General features: G+C 42.2%; 1 protein-coding gene across 5 annotated transcripts in view; it reads right to left on the bottom strand.

Annotated features, from left to right (window-relative positions):
- Positions 1–15,323, bottom strand: part of plxna4 (plexin A4) — a 235,218-nt gene extending 219,895 nt beyond the window's left edge. For 2 of the 5 annotated variants that reach the window (XM_071501751.1, XM_071501753.1), the window contains exon 1: positions 12,562–13,065. The gene's annotated coding sequence lies outside the window, so the exon portion shown is untranslated. Of the gene's footprint in view, positions 1–12,561; positions 13,068–15,181 lie in introns of those variants that run through there. The other 3 variants (XM_071501750.1, XM_071501754.1, XM_071501749.1) reach the window with 3 other exon arrangements.
- Between the last annotated feature and the right edge of the window lie 1,368 nt (positions 15,324–16,691).

Below are 16,691 nucleotides of genomic sequence, written 5' to 3'. Positions count from 1 at the left end.
AAACAATAATGACTTTGTTCCATTTAAGTGTTTCAGTTAGCCATGCCAGTGAGCCAGTCTGAACAATACCAGAGCTGTGGAACTGGAACACATGAATGCAATTCAGCTGTTATTAATGTAATTAATTTTTTCCTGCTACGACATGCCAAAATGTAGAGCACAGACACTGACAGATATGCAACCCTCCCATGCACATACACACACACACACACACACACACACACACACACACACACACACACACACACACACAAGCTCAGAGGTCAAAGAAAGGGTGTACAAGAGCTGGATAGCTGTGATCCAGGTTGAGACAAGCCCAGAGAGCAGTGGTGCCTTTGGGGAAAGCACATGTAAATTGTAACTGAAGCATTTGAACAACCTCAGATCTAAACCATTGGCACGTGGAAATACAAATATGAAAAACAAATGTGTATGGACTTAATTTAAATGTGGCCACACAGACAGAACAAAGGAGCCCACAGAACTGTCAAATACCCACCACATCAGTGTCACAGTCTAGCACAACAGATTTCTATTGTCTAACCAACCACTGACAACTTACATTGACAATATTTCAGAACAGCTGTAGTCACAATGGCATTGACTTGACATTTCCTCAAAATAATCCCTTTTGAAATACTTGATATAACTTTTTCCACCCTTTAAATCTGCAATATGTGAACTGATCATTGTACAAGCTTCTATGAGTCACACTCAGTTTTTCACCAAATAACCCTGACTGGTCAATAAGATCCAGTAAAAATGTATCATTTACTCTACTGATAAACATGAAGACACCGATAATACTGTCAGAATGGTGTTTACTTCAAACTGGTTACAGCTTGTGTGGCGCCAGAGGGGAAAAAAATAACATTATCTCTACATGCCAAAATAACTGCTTCTGAACTCACCCTTGGCTAAATCAGGTTTTCTGGCTGAGTCGCCGTAAACAGGCTCAGACCTGCCCCAGTTCAGATGCTTTGTCTTGACAAATGAAGCAAGTGATCACTGATCACTGACCACACAGGCAGTTTAAGTTTTTTTTTATTTACTCTTTATGTCTATCCATATATGTCTGCTTCTTCATCTTCCTTTTTCCAGTGACCTGTCTGTATCCACTGCTTTTCCTGTCTTCCTCTCTTGCTGTTGGTGAACAGAGCTAAAGCAGACTTGACCTCTGAGATTAACTTCTTAGACATGAAAGCTCGATAATTTAGAAGGCTTTGTGGTGATTATAATAAAATGTTAAACTGCTGCTTTTTCTCTGATCCCTCTTCTACAGTGTGTTTGTTTTTTTTTTCTTTTTAGGTGTCTGAGATACACACCAAGGTGTGCAGATGTGCTCAGTATATGAGGTGTTTGTTGATGTGTGTGATCAAATGTGTGTGGCGATGTGTGTGCATGAATGCTGTGCTGAGCTCAGTACAAAAGACAAGGAAAAAACTATTGGACAAAAACAGTCCTGTTAATCCATCCTATTTCATCCCATTCCATCACAAACACACAGAAGAAGAGTACCATGCACATCTGTGAGCCTCATCAGTGCAGTGGTTGATTTGGTTTGCTCAAAGCACATGGATTACAGCTTCCCCTTATAATCCATAGTGGTGATGAAGAGTCTTAAAGATCTCAGCTCCTGGTTTACTACGCACAGCTGGAATGAGGTCAGTCATCTGGCTTGTAGTGACCTTTTAAATTGCTATTTCCTTTGTTTCTGTACTTCACAATTAATTGCCAACTAAACTCTACTAATCTACTGAACCCAGAAAAAAATCACTAGTATTACATCTTAACAATTACAAAAGCACATTACATTCAGGGGAAAACTTTATTGCTTCATCAAGGCATGAAAATTCATTTACTCAAGTTAACCAACGGTATATATAATTCATGCTTTGTGGTCTTCTAGATAATTGAGCAGGGTGGACAAAATAACAAGGACACCCTTAAAACAATGCCACCCAACAAACTACAGACTCACAAATTACTACTGAATTAAATCAACACATTATCTGACAGTGTGAACAGGAAACTGAACACTGCATTTAGATTTTACATCTACTGGGTGTGAACTTGACCATATACACATATAGTTGCGTGTTCACACCCAGTAGACGCAGATACTATGTTCAGTCACAGTGCTTGTCTAGCAGGGACGTTGATGCATGATGTCATATACAACACAAGCATGTGTCATTTCTCACGCACTTCTGACTCTTAAGTTTGTGGCTGCCTCAATTAGAAAGAAAAATATGACCTCACTTCCAACTCTTCTTTTCAAAAAAGTATATGACATACTTCGTCTTTATGCTCATACCCATCCAGTGTAAATTGCCATGTTAGTCCATGTGGGATAGATACTAGTGAAGACAGAATGTCTACACCTGCAGAGACTTGCAGCCCTGCGGTAATGGTCTCAGACAACTGAAAAATGATCAGTCTGACATGATGTGTCAAAAGTGCCCTTCCAGCGGCTGAGATATCCCATTTTTAAACACATTCAGCAAATGCTGCTGTATTATAAGTACCATCTGTTAGAGAGCAGAGACAGAGAGAGGGAAGAAGAAACAGCTGGCATGATAAATAAGCAGAAGTGGAGAAGTGGATGTGTCATTTCCCCAAAAGGTCAAAGTAAAAAAAGAGAAAGTCAATAGTCAGTGACTTGACATAGTACTGAAAGATTAAAATAACACTACAGTCATTACAATAAAAATGTTGGTGATTAAATACCGTGATATTTAGACCGCTCTCCAAACTTAACAAGTCCACAATCTATTCCAATCATCCCTGAACACAGATATAAGATGCAAAAACACTTCTCCCCTTTTGTGTCATTCTTCCACTGTCTAATGAGAAAAGAATGTATCTATCTCAACTACTGAAACTAATGTTGTTGGCATGATGCCATAATAGGTAATTGCCAGTAATTGCCAATAATTGTCAATAATTACAGTACAGAGTCTCCTGTGGGCTTGTTGTGAAAATGTTGACAATGTTAATATTAACTGATTAGTCAAACAAGACAACAGGGGAGACATTCAGGTCACAGATGCATGTCAAACTCATGTCCATTAAGGTGAATTGAAAGTAAATGCACAAAACTCTCATAAACATTCTGCAGCCTACACAGTAAAACGAAGGGGGTGTTGCTAAGGGTAATGCACACACTAACTCACAACCTATAAAAGAACCTATATATTTCTCCTGCACCCCTTGCTGTGCTTGACTTTCAAAGGGAAAGGTCAGGGCTCAAATGCTACTAAATCAAAGACTGTAAACTGGCAGGTCAATGGTCAAAGCAGCACATAAATACAGAAGCACAACCTGAAAAACATGATGTAATGCTAGAGGAATTATTGCATGATTCTCAAACATCTTTAAAAAAAAAATATGTGTTGTGTATTGCAACAGAGCACTAGGTATGTCAATTCTTCCACTTGAGAAAGTTTTAGGTTTGTTCTTTGCACCTGTTTTCATCTAATAATCATTAGCTGTCAGCTGGAGAAGTATTTTACAGAGCAGATTCATTCTTTTGCCAGAAGTTTTGCTGCCAAAGGAGAAGATAAACTGAGCTTAGGTCTTTCGGTTCAAGGCTGAGTTCATCTACACAGCCTTCTTACTAATTCAGCAGCCAGTGTAAATGTGGTTATGTCCACATGTGGCCACTGGTCCTGAGATCCCCTTGACTGATCATAAGACTGTAAACATTGCCATCACTTAGGATGCACAGCTGCTGTAACAACAGTTAACTTTTCAAAACAAAGGTAGTTTAAAGAAATGTAGATGAAACATACAAGTGTGTGGGTACTTCAGTCACACAGGCGGAAATACTGCAGCAAAGAGAGATGGCAGGTGGTTAATTAGGGTGTGTCTGAGAATGTTCTCTTGTAACGGTGATGACTTTATACAGACAGACTGAAAGCCATCATTACAATTTCAAGAGTATACTTAATTGGAAATTGAATTTGCTTAAAAATAATCACGCAACTGACAGCTTGACATCAAGCAATACACTCTGAATTTACATGAAAGCATCCTTGAAAATCAACTGGAAATATGTGTGCGAGCCATTTCACAAACAGAGCTGGGTAAACTGAGTTCATGTAGGTTTACACTCCATTACATGCCTTTTCACAGCCCCTCCCTCCCAACACTTTGTCTCCGCTCAAACTTTCCCTCTCCCTTTAAGTCCAGCCTTCTAAAGCCTATGGCATAAACACATCAGACAAGCTTTCGAGCCAGCCGTCATTCACAGCGGCAAGTCAGAGGATGCAAATTGTTATACAGCATTTTACCCCTCTCCCTTCCTCTCCTCCCTCCCTGCTTTCGTCTCTTCATAGTTGGTCATAGCCATTTTTATACTTTGATTTTCTGTAAGCTTTACCTCATCGCATTGCTTTTCCCAGAGAAATGGAGAAAAACCTCTTACACACAGACTTACATGTGGACAGACAGAGACACACACACACAGCACATACCTATCTGGTTGCCAGATTTGCCGGTGGGCCCAGAACAACCCAATCAAAGCTCAGCTGAAGGACTGCCGTGACAATGCAGAACGGATGGACACAATGAAAGGGGAGGGTGGAGGGAAGGATGAAACCTTTCTCACAACTTGTGCTTTCTCCTCAGTCACATTTGTGGAGTCAGAGAGAAAGAGAGAGAGGGTGTCTTCTTTGTGAGCCAACACAGAAAAAAGTCAGAGTGACGATGCTTGATGCAATACAACAAAGTGCTTCACCTCTCCTCTTCTAGTCTGTCATCTGGGGACTGGAATAGTGCTGATGTAGATGTCTCTAGCAACTCCCAGTGCTCTGTGTGGGAGGTGGGAGAAGGTGGAGATGTGTGCTCAATACTGGAAGGCTTGCTAACAGCCAAAGTTTGGCCATATGGGCATCTGGTTGCTGCAAAGTTATTGATTTTAAAAACATTAAAATGCTCTCTCCACTCTCTGCTGTTGTCCTGTTTCCTCTGGTACATTAATGCTGATGTGATTGGTCAATGCATGAACTAACTGACTGACATAAAATTAAGCAACGATTTTGAAAATTAGATAAATAAGACATCTATCACCCAAAAATGCATTTGCTAGTTTCAGCTTCTTAGCCATACTGCACCAACAGTAATCAGTGCTGCGCGCCAACAAGTATCAGTGCTCCTCTTCCCACTGCAGATAAAAGTTAATCGTGAATCTCCTGAACAAAGTTATTGTCATGTGAAAGGTCAAAAGTCCATCACAGTATCAACCCATCACATCCCTTTAGTGCCTCCTGCTATTTTTTCTAGGGAAAAACAACTGAGGACAATTTCTGTGGAGGGGTTCTCAGTTGACAAACCATGTTGCCATAGGAACACAGTTAGTTGCGTAGGTGGCAGGTAAGGATGCTGTGTGTCACTATAGTGGAAAGATTTAATAGGTCCTCCCTATGCTGAGGTAAGCAGGGATGCAGTAAGCTTTCAGTGTACAGCTGAGCTGATTCTTAAACCTAACTATCATCACAACAGGGGAAGGAGTGAGAAAGGGTGATACAAATCAAACTTGTGTGTCAGACTTGAGGGATGATATCATGCATGAGTAAAGACGCACTGCACATTAAACCAGTTGATGAATCACCGGTTTGGGGAGAGAAAAAAAAAAGGTTTACTGGGGTTCATGGCAAAAAATTTCACACTCCAGTGAAGTCACCCCTTTCCTGGAAAGTTTAATCACAGCAATCAAAAATCAATACCCATCAGTGATGAAAGTCAGGGACTAAACCAGAATAATAAATGAAACATGTTTTATTCCAGGAGAGCAACAAACTTCTCACAAGCACTTGGCAAGAGTTGGGCCCTGGCTAAGAGTCGGGCCCTGGCTAAGAGTCAGTCACTGCATTCACACAGACACAAGCCATTCCAAATCCCATCAACAGAAGAAAAAAGTACTCAAGAAAGGCAAAATCCTAAACTCAAAAGGGAGTAGCACACAGAGAGAAGAATAACACGAAAACCCTGTGTAAGTCTTGTTAAATCTCTCTGTAACATCCCCAACATTATGCTGCTAGTCTATGATATATCCTGAGGGGAGGGGGGGCAGGAGAAGGTGGGATGATGGAGGCAGGGTATTACAGTAAAGCAGATCCTCCCCCCACCCCGCCGCCTTCTGGGTACAGCACAGTAGGGGTCCTCCCTGAGCCCGCTGTTTCACAATTACTGTAGTAACACTGCATACTGATGCCCCCTGACACCACTGACACTTGGAGCAGACAGGAAGTGAAAGACAGGAGACAAAAAGACTGATACAGCTGGGGGAGGAGGGGGTGAAAAGAGGGGGTGGCAAGACATATCATTATCTTTAAATCTTTAAATCCTCTGGTCATCCAAATGGAGGACCCCTCCTGCTAGGAAACAATATTATACTGTAAAAATATAGTTTGTGTCAGGCTCAAGTGTATTTTACCAGAAGTGCTGTTCAATAGGACCATTTCTACAGGGGCACGAAAACACTTGTCAATCATAGCACCACTACACTTGAGTGTATTAAGTACTAAACCAACTATTTTAAATAACAGTAATAACACAGTAATTCTGCATGGCAGTATTTAGTCTTTCTTCACAGTTTTTTAGACAGCCTAATAAAAGCTTTGTGCATGCCTCTACTAAAACCTTTTTAAGTGATACTAATGTTGTTTCCTGAGGAGAGATGGTGCTGTGAGTGCTCACTACCCAAAAGAAGACACTGGCCTCTTTCAGCATCTAACAAGGTAAGCACTGACCTTCTTTTCAAGCTGAAACAAGTTTAACTTCTTTGAAATACAGCACTCATCAATGTGACCCCAGGGCTCCTACGACCAATAAGGTTAAAGCAGGGCTGGGACCAGAGTGGAGTGAGCATACTGCTGTCAATGAACAAATATTAACCTCTACCCCTACATGTTAACAGCACTGCAAACCGTAATGCTCAAGAAGCTGACATGGGGGCTGACAGTCATAATAATTTTGAAGTTCAACGCATAACACACTTAAGCATATTAACAAAGCATGGTGAGCTCCTGCAGCCTCACTTGAAGAAACCCTTGCTATTGAAAAATGGAGTAATGAGAAAAAGAGCCCACACGTTATAAGTGTCTGCCTGAACACAGCAAGGGATGAATTAGGCTACATGATAAATACTGAGAGCTCTGAGGTATTGTCTGATATGGATTAATAAAATGTGTGTGCATGCATGCATGCATACTTCAGCATGCGTGCCCATGCTTCTTTGCGACAGGCAGGATGAAAACAGCATTAAGGGCCTAATCCTTGCGTGGACTTAAGGCGTCGGCCCGGGAGCAAATGAGAGCGAGTGAGAGGGGAAAAAATGCCCTAAGACTGTCTGCAATTTTCTCATCATTTCATGCATCTGAAACAAAACTAATTTACTGCTTGTCATGCTCGGCTTGGCACACACAAACATAAGAGCCAATGTGCCACAGCGTGTCATCTGCTGCTGCATCAAAGAGAGCTGTTTATATATCAGACTCACGGCTCCATATGAATCATGGAGACCTGGGAGAAACGTTTAACATGGTCTTATCAAAAGGAGCCGTCTGGCAAACCCACTGATACATTGGTGCCTTTCCACATCTCCCTGATTCCTATCGAAGACAGCAACATCCCATGTCTTCTTCTCACTTTATATTCTGCCTCACAGGTCATTCCAATGTCACAACAGTCGGGATTTTTTTGCCCAAACCCACACAAACACACACAGATAAAGTTATGTGCTTGGCATAAAGATATGGGAGGAGAGAGCTGGAGGCAGAAACAGTCAGAGAGAGAAGGATTGAGAAAAAAGATGAAAGGAAAGCATGAGAGAAGGCTGGAGGGAGAAAATAAAAGTGGCGCAACTATGATATACTAGCATGTACATGTACTGGGTTCCATTATAAGAGCGTGTGACAGCTTAATGGGACTCTGGCTGCCAACATGAACAAAGTTCTGAAAAGCAGGATATGTGCGTGCACACACACACACACACACACAAGATATGATTATATGTATCTTCTCTGTCAGCATCACACACATATGCTGAGTAAACTATTTAGAGGAGAACAAAGGTTCTCATTAAATTGGATGCCGTGACGCGTATTGATTTTTTCCCCACAGAATTTACAACGCCTATTGTTTGGAGATCCTCACTTCAGATCTCTGCTGTCATTGCTGTGGCAAACATCAATATGCAGCTCTATGGTGCATTACCAAAGGGTTAATTACATACTTGTAAGCAATTATTCTCTTAATGTAGCATAGAATACTCCCCCCAAATTGGAATTTAGATGAAAACCATCAAGCCCTCCGTCAGTGATACCATCTTTCTAATGAAGTGTCAACTAAAACATAATAGACTTTGAATCTTACATCACACACCAAGTTTGACGCCCAATCTGAGACAAGTCCACATAGACAAGATAACAAAGACAGTGGTTTTATTTGGCCAGGTCTAAGACAAGAGAAAATGAATGAATTTTGTTATACAATGAATTGTTGAAGCGCTCATCTTTTAATCACTTTCCAACCAAACCAACACACTCCCTCTACATTTAATTGTAGCAGCTAAAAAGAAAAAAGTGGCACCCTCAAAAATTGTACATTCAATCTTATATTATCCTTGCAGCCATTGTTAAAGAATGTGTCTGACTGTCCTAAAATACGGGAGACAGATTATAGCGGGACGAACAGTTGGTGACACGGAAATGCAATTTGCAATCTTCTCTGTGGTGTTTGGTGGCATGACAGAGGAGGGGGGTCTAATTGGACACTAGCCTGTGGCTGGTAGTCCTGTCACAGCCCAGAGGGGTGGGTGTGTGTGTGTGAGTGAGTGTGAGGGGGAGAGAAAGAGAGGGAGACATCAAGTGGGAAAGAGAGCAACAGAAAGAGAATGAGAACAAACAGAGAGCTCCATTCAGGTCCAACCCACAGACACATCATTCAGTCTGACATGACGATACGTCTCTGTGACCAGAGTATTCATATAGGGCCTCGCCAGGCCAGTCACAGATGCATCATTCACACCAACACGCAGACACACAAACACACTTCCGCCTGAGTCTTGCCTACACTGCTACCAGGCATTTATATCACCACAGAGAATCTTTCTAAGATTGCCCATTCATATTCATTCGCAGTTTCCTCCTTGACATGAACACATTGCATAGACTTTCCATGGAGCTTACTCTTGTAAGTGCACCACCCCCAAAATGTAATGAATGTCTTTACTGCCAAGGTTGGAGTGAGAGTTTATCCATTAGCAAGCCATAATATTGACAAGGCCATGCTCTCCGGGTCCAAACTCCAGCCTTGTAGCCGTAACATTGGCCAACAGACAGGGGGTAGTATGTCAATGTGAGGTGCTTACAGGCCGATAAAGGCTGCTGTTCCAATTCCTATAGGCAGGTCTTGATGGACAGCACACGGGGAGCGAGGGAAGAAGGGCGGGAGGGAGAATGAGTAGTGCCAAGTGCTCTTTCAGCCTTTAAGAGTTTAGGACTGAGCTGGAATTTTGTGACACGACAAGGAGGCAAGACATAGATGAGATAGGATTATCAAACTGCTCAAGGACTAAATGTTTTTCCCTTGAGACCTTGACAGCAGCAAAAGACACACACATATACACGCACTAGGAGGACAAATTTGAACATTCAGAAATGAGCTGACATACACATTGACACTGAAAAACAGGCACAAACACACAGGCTTGCCTGCCAACCACAGTCACACTGACACAGAAAAGCAGAGGAACTTTAGTCTGCACTAGAGACACTTTGCCCAGTAGGCAAGCTGCTTTCCTTTGCCTCACCGTCACAGGCAGTTAAACAGCAACTAATGGACCACACATCAGCCATCAGCATCTAATGTTTTTTTTGTTAAGGTTGTTTTCAGCTGCCCATTAAAGGATCATCAGACTTTGGTGCCAACTATAATGTTTTTTTCCATTCCACCCCACAGCACATCTAAACATATGTAAAAGCTATAAAACATCATCTGGAATAATGACTTTATAATTTCCAAAGTAAAATTTGAATTATGTACTAATAGAAATATGCATCTTATGACTAATTATCCAGCAAACAAAATCAAAATTGTCAAGGAAAGCCCAGTGCAGGGGATCCATCAATCTATCCACTGCACCAGCCTGTGAAGCCACACTGCCCCTCATGGATTTTCCAGCAAATAGCCTTGTCCATTCAGACACACTCTTTTGAGCATGGACAACAACTATTTAAGCCTGTTGGTGGGATCATTAAAAACACAACTAAGGACATATAATTGCAGTGCTTAAGAGATATTTGAGTAACATTAAGATAATACTGTTCATTAAGGTAACATTAAATAAAGGGATTGGAAGGGGGACAATGAATCGATGCATTGAGTCTGGAGTGCAGGTGGATAGAGGGAGGGAGAAACTGGCAGAGGGGCTCAGAGTACTCAGTGTGACTGCTGTACTAGGGATCTGCATTTTGCATAGGCTGGAGCAGCTGCTTTCTGTGTACGAGGTGCAAGAGAGGGTGGGAGCAGGGGAAGTGAGAAAGGAGGGAGTGATGGAGCAAGAGAGAGATGAGGGAGACAAAGTGCATGAGCCACATTTGGAGTCAGAGACGTATAGCACACTACATGGCTAGAGCAGAGCGACAGTACAAGCCTGCACTGTTATTGTCCTTGCATAAACGTATAGAACTAAGCTCAACCTCCAACAAACCTTCCCATTCAAATATAGACGACTCCGATGATGGGAAATGACCCACAGCTCCGCTCAGCCAGAGAGGATGATTAACCTTTTGTACAACTACAATGTAGGCAAAAAAACTGTGTTGATAAGTAAAATACTGTTAAAAACCAAGTGCATTTTAAGACACTGTTTACCATCTTAAACTTTAAATACTGAGTAAAAACTGCATGTTATTACTCATCGCCATGTCCCTTGGCTTACTCTATGTGGCATGACTCCACAGGAAAAGTGTGGCGCAATCAAGAGGACGGTGATCTACATGAGTGTTCGCTATCCAAATACCTCCAAATCATCTCAGTAAATTACAGTCATGAAGTTTGTTGAACCGAAATTTGGCAGTGGCCCTGTGAGCGAATCGTTTAAATTTGCTCTCAGTACTTCACTCAATATTCTGAAAACAGATCACCACAGATGGGTGTGTAATATACTCAACACAGAAAGACTTGAATGATATTTAAAATAGTTAAGTGTATGCAGGTGTCTCTTTACAATAATATCACAGCAAAAATCCCTCAGATAATCTTTTTCAATAATCTGTAAAATGATCTATTTTAACCTTAAATTACACCTGTCCTGTCACCCTACAGGAATATTAAATTTCATGGCTTTATATTAAAATTTTAGTCTACTGCATACAACAGAGACTAAGTCCTTATGCAGATATTACAATGTTTTCAGTTAACATGAGTGTCCCTTAAGTCAAGCCCTTCTTGAGGCGCTCTGTCTGAGCCTCACCGGTCAAGTTCAGAAGCTCTGGAAAGAGACTGGCATATCCCCGCGATCCTGGAAGCCACATGGGGAGAAATGTGATTCTGCATAACACAACATGCGATTTCCACGAATTTTGAGAAAGCCGATAAAAAACCACTGTTAAAATAAAATGTAACTGTGCAGTTACACAGTGAGTGCGAAAATTTTTTTGTCATGCACTGGCTACAAGGAGAGATTCTAAGTCAGATATACCAAGAAATCATTTGTAAGGATTCTGAAATCATTTGTAAGACTGATACTACAAAGAACCCGCTTAGAAAGGTCCTTCATAGCACCATGATCCAATAGTTTCGGGCTACATAAAATCCCTCCAACGTGGATCCCTAGAGATGCAGGATATGCTCCTGAACGGCGTGCATTGAACAACTTTTTTAAGAGACACCCGCTGTGTCCGTTATTGTAATTCACAATGTTTGTCGCGGGAACTGCAGTTGCTAAGCATCCCGACAAAACCATGTGTAGCAGAATATCAACTAGTTTTGACCATTTCCATGTGTTAAAGCCAAGCCACGACCTAAATCCCAACTGCAGCCCAAGGGACGACACGCCACTAAATGCTAGACCTGGGCACTGGGTTTATCCCCGAGGACACTGCATACATCCGTCACGGAGCCCACGACAAATCTTTCTGTTTTCAACCTTCAGAGTTTAACACTTGCAAGGGGAATACGCACATTGTGGGCATGCCGCTTTCTCTGGCTCACAGTGGACTGTGGGCATGAATGATGTGGAGTGCCAAACGGAGGGAATCCAGTCAATACAGGGTCCCAAGTTGAGAGAAATAGCAGGTCGTTAAATTTCCCCGCAATTCTCCCCGGGGTTAGTTATGCGGTCCAGATGGACAGGTCCGGAATGAAACCCGCCCCATCGCCGGAGTGCGCAGAGCAGGCATGGCGCAGCTAGAACAGGTGCAGCACGCCTCGAATCACCTGGCTGGTGCAGTGGCAACCTCACACCCAAAAACCTGGCTGTAATGGCACCAAAGCGCACTGAAAACAGCCCTGACTGTGGGGACTAACGCCGTGACAACCCTCCTTCCTTACCTGTAATCTATGCAGATATCACTTCACAGCCGCAGCCGCATCGACACTGCGGATAAGAGGCACGTCCAGAGCGATCACCAACTCCTTTTACTCCCCCCAAAAATGAGAAACGCTTAGAATAATGTTATATCCTGATCAAACGACTTGTCCACTTTAAATCCCCGGTAGGTTTGTAGTTGGAAGGCGATTCCTGCACGGGAAAAAGAAATAGCAGCAGACTTCCAGCAGCATTCCCCGATCAGCAGGACTCTACTACGCCGCTCTGAGTGCTCTGAGACCCGGGAGCTGCACCTCCCATTCCTCGGCGAGGACGCACTTGGTATGCCGTTGGAAAAGCCGCTGCGCCGTATGGGATACCGCAGGAGGCTGTGCTTGTGTGCGTGTCTGTGCGTGTATGTGTGTGTGTGTGTGTGTGTGTGTGTGTGTGGAGAGAGAGAGAGAGAGAGAGAGTGTGTGTATAGATGTGACTCAGTGCGGTGCTCCTGCTCAACTGAGGTGCTGAGGGTGCTGCAGCGAGTGCGAGAGAGAGAGAGAGAGAGAGGGAGTGCGGGAGGGACGGAGAGAGGGAGAGCGAGGAGCGAGGGCGAGAGAGAGAGGGAGAGAGAGAGAGAGGTGCGCTGCCTCGGAGTTTTCAGCTTCGCAGAGGATCTTGAGTCCGGGGGGGGGACTGAGTAGATGGCGCTTCGCCCGTTGCAAAAGACGACTGTTTTCACCAAGGATCCTGACTCACCCGCAATAACATCTCGGATCTGGAGGGGGCTGCACTTGGGTTACATTTTTAAGTCCCTGGCAACTGGCAACAACCCTAAAGAGGCTTAGTGCGCATTAATGAGCACTATACAAGACAATGTCCATCTCACCAAGCCATTAATTACTGGGCTATAATCATGTTTATGATCTAATATCCTTTAAGGACAGTTACAAGGTGGCAGCTGAGGTGAGATAATTCCACTATTGTCCCATGCAGGTTCACGTTGATTTTTTTTTTTTGTGTGTGTGTGTCAGCACCTTTACACAATCGCACAGACCGCGTTTAACAAGCACTCAAAAAGTTGATTTTCAAGCCTAACAGTTCCACCATTTAGTATTTTTCACCAATGAAAACAAAGATATAACAGAGGATACGAGATTAAATTAAACTTATACTTTGTTTAAAATACAGGTTTATGCAGTGAGGTATGGGTCCCGCAGCCAGACGAAGGTTTATGTATTCATCCCGTCGAGAATGGAATTTACACAAATACGATACAATACCGGGGTGAAATGATCAGATCATCGGATTTGGATATCTAATCGCAGGATCATTTAAAGATAGAGATTAAGCAATACAGCAACATAATTACGACACTTGCATAGTTGTAGGGGATTAGAATCTGCATTTTTGTTCTTTGATGATCTTTCACCATGCTTCAGGAGTGTATCCCCCCCCCCCCCCCCCCCCCCCCCATAAATGTTAAGCAATTAATATTCTAAAAGCCTAATTATGTAATCATGTCTTTAACGAAATAAGCAGTATGGGGGTAGGGGGATAATGCCTTTTCTATAAAACAGGCTATTAAGCCCACTCCTTATCTTCACATAAAGACCATTAAAAATCCATCAACATCAACATTTTGCGCACAATATGTTGTCATGTTGAGGTTTTCTTTTCTTTTTCTTTTTTTTTTTTCTTATGTCCATAACTTCCAAAACGAGCCCCGTTGGTCTGCAATTTTAGTATTTCAAATAGTCAGGGAAAGGATGTAGACTTTGGAGACCTGACAATGAGCTCACTGGAAACAACTGAGAAAAACAACTTTGTGAAAAAAAAAAAAAAAAAAAAAAAATCATTCCAGTTAGAGTGGGAGCATGCGCGACCTGACCATTAAGACACACCACATACATGGTATGCACTTAGGATTGAGGGGGTGGGGGTGGGAGGGGGATCCTTTTGGGGAGGCGTCCGTGCCAGCTGCAACATCCTCTTTCTCCCTTGGTGCCTCCCTCCCTCCCTCCCTCTCTCCCTGCTGTCACTTCCAAGCCGGTGCCTGGGCTTTGAAACACTGCATCAGAGCCCCACCTACAGGCCAAAGAAACTCTACAGCCACTGACACTGACTAATACAAAACCAAGGCACAAGTGCACCACAGGCTCCGTGGCGCTCCGTGACGACTTCAATGACCACAATTCACTGCGAATGAGAGTTTAACAAAACGCCTTCCAGGACAACTGTAAACACCGTAATAAGATGCAGATATTTTACAAACATCACAGAAAAGTCAAGCCAGATAACTGCTACATTATAATATGCTGCCTCAGAAGGCAGTCGTGCTGGTGATGTGAGGTCTTTAAGAGAATAAAAGAAGCAGAGCCTTTGTCAGTTGTGAGCTATAATGTGTATTTCATTGTCTTTGGTCTCTTGAGTGGGGGAAGTGACCAAAAGCCAGAGGAACACATTTGCTGCCATTTCACATGTCAAAAATAACAGCTGAACAATAGCTAACACTGGCAGCAACACGGCTAATTTAGTTGGCAATTACTCAAACAGTGGCAAACATGGCGCTGAAGTAACTGTGCAAAAAGCAAATATTCTAAGAAACCAACATTTAAATTAAAAAAAAAAAAAAAAAAACTTACTTACCTCGAGTATTTCCCACAGCTGTCTGTGAAATGAGTAAACTCCGGCAATTCAAACCCAAGTTCATGTGCTGAAGTTAATATCAAGGTGTGAGAAACGTTATGATTGTAAACAAGGAAGCGGCGTCACACCACTGATTATGTCATGTGACCACAATCTCGCACACCTGTGTTTTCTTTTTTGCTTCAGTGACTAAAAGCATCTTTAGAAGGTATTGTAAAAAAAAAAAAAAAAAAAAAAAAAAAAAAATGTAAATTACAAAATGAACCACATTAACAGATATACTTTATAGCTTCAACTCACAGCCAGGTGATTTGTGGTGGAACATTTTATGCAAACAGGCTTGATAAAATGTATAAATGAGCCTGAAGACATATCTTTGAAGTTATGTGCACTGTATGTCGTAGCCTATCACATATTCTGTATCTTCTTGTCCCAACGCTTCACTGAAGGTGTGAGGCTGTTAATGGCTCCATCCTTACATCAAATGAGATTTTAAGCCTTGGTATCTTTGTATTCACGTTTCTGTAAAATGTAATGTTACATGTTTGGCATCTTTGGAAACTCCTGTAGAATTCAAAATGAGGCAGTGTGGGTGTGAAATGCTTGAACGGAGCAGTTATGTCTGTAAACACGGATCCACTGGTGGGACCAGAAGGGTATAAGTGGTTTTAAGACATTCTGCTCCTTGACAGGGTAATACTTTGTAGCTGTTTAAAAATCAATACAAAGAATGGGCCGAGATAGCTTTTTGTAAACAAATAAACACATGAAACCAAAGAGAGAGGTTTTTAGGTCCTAAAGCTCAATGTCACCTCTGAGGGAGACTGACCCCTAGTAAATCAATTCAACCAATAGGACGACAATAACTGTGTGTTTGGGGGTGGTCGCTATTTGCTCAAGTCTCTTTGACAGCCCCTTGTTGTCAGTATGTGTCAGACCTGTGCTCATTTATTATACTTTGGTCCTCGTGACAGACTCTGAGGGGATCTCTTGGAGTCATTTGAAGGATGAAACTGCACAGATATCAACAAACCTATTGGCTTCATTTAATTATTCAATACAAGCGCAGGGCTAAATCAACAGTATGTGGATCTCAATATCAGATAGCTTTCAAAGCACAGCAAATCAATAGCGCTGCAATCTACAGTGACAATAGTAATTCCGTGAAGGGTCAGGATCGCGTGACCTCATGAAATTAATGTTAAGGTCACTGGTCCATGTGTAGATCAAACATGCTTGGACCAAATGATAATGGGTCTGTATAATTATGTTTTATCATCTGAGTAACATCCTATCTGTGTGCTGCATGAGCATATATTAATTCAATCCAAGGACACGCAGGTTTGCCTTGAAAACTTAAACACACAAGGTTTTGTCTTTGAGATAAGTAGAAGATTTACATGCATGTCAGGCATTACAATAAATAGAATATATAATTTATCCTCTGTTCTCTCTCTGATCTTAAAACTAGCCTGCAAAAACAACTGTAATATATAATGGGATCGATTAG

The sequence above is a fragment of the Trachinotus anak genome, unplaced genomic scaffold (assembly GCF_046630095.1).
Source record: "Trachinotus anak isolate AG129_WGS33_773 ecotype Australia unplaced genomic scaffold, CSIRO_AGI_Tana_v1 ptg000018l, whole genome shotgun sequence".
Lineage (NCBI taxonomy): Eukaryota > Metazoa > Chordata > Actinopteri > Carangiformes > Carangidae > Trachinotus > Trachinotus anak.
This window is presented reverse-complemented; position numbering and strand designations above follow the sequence as displayed.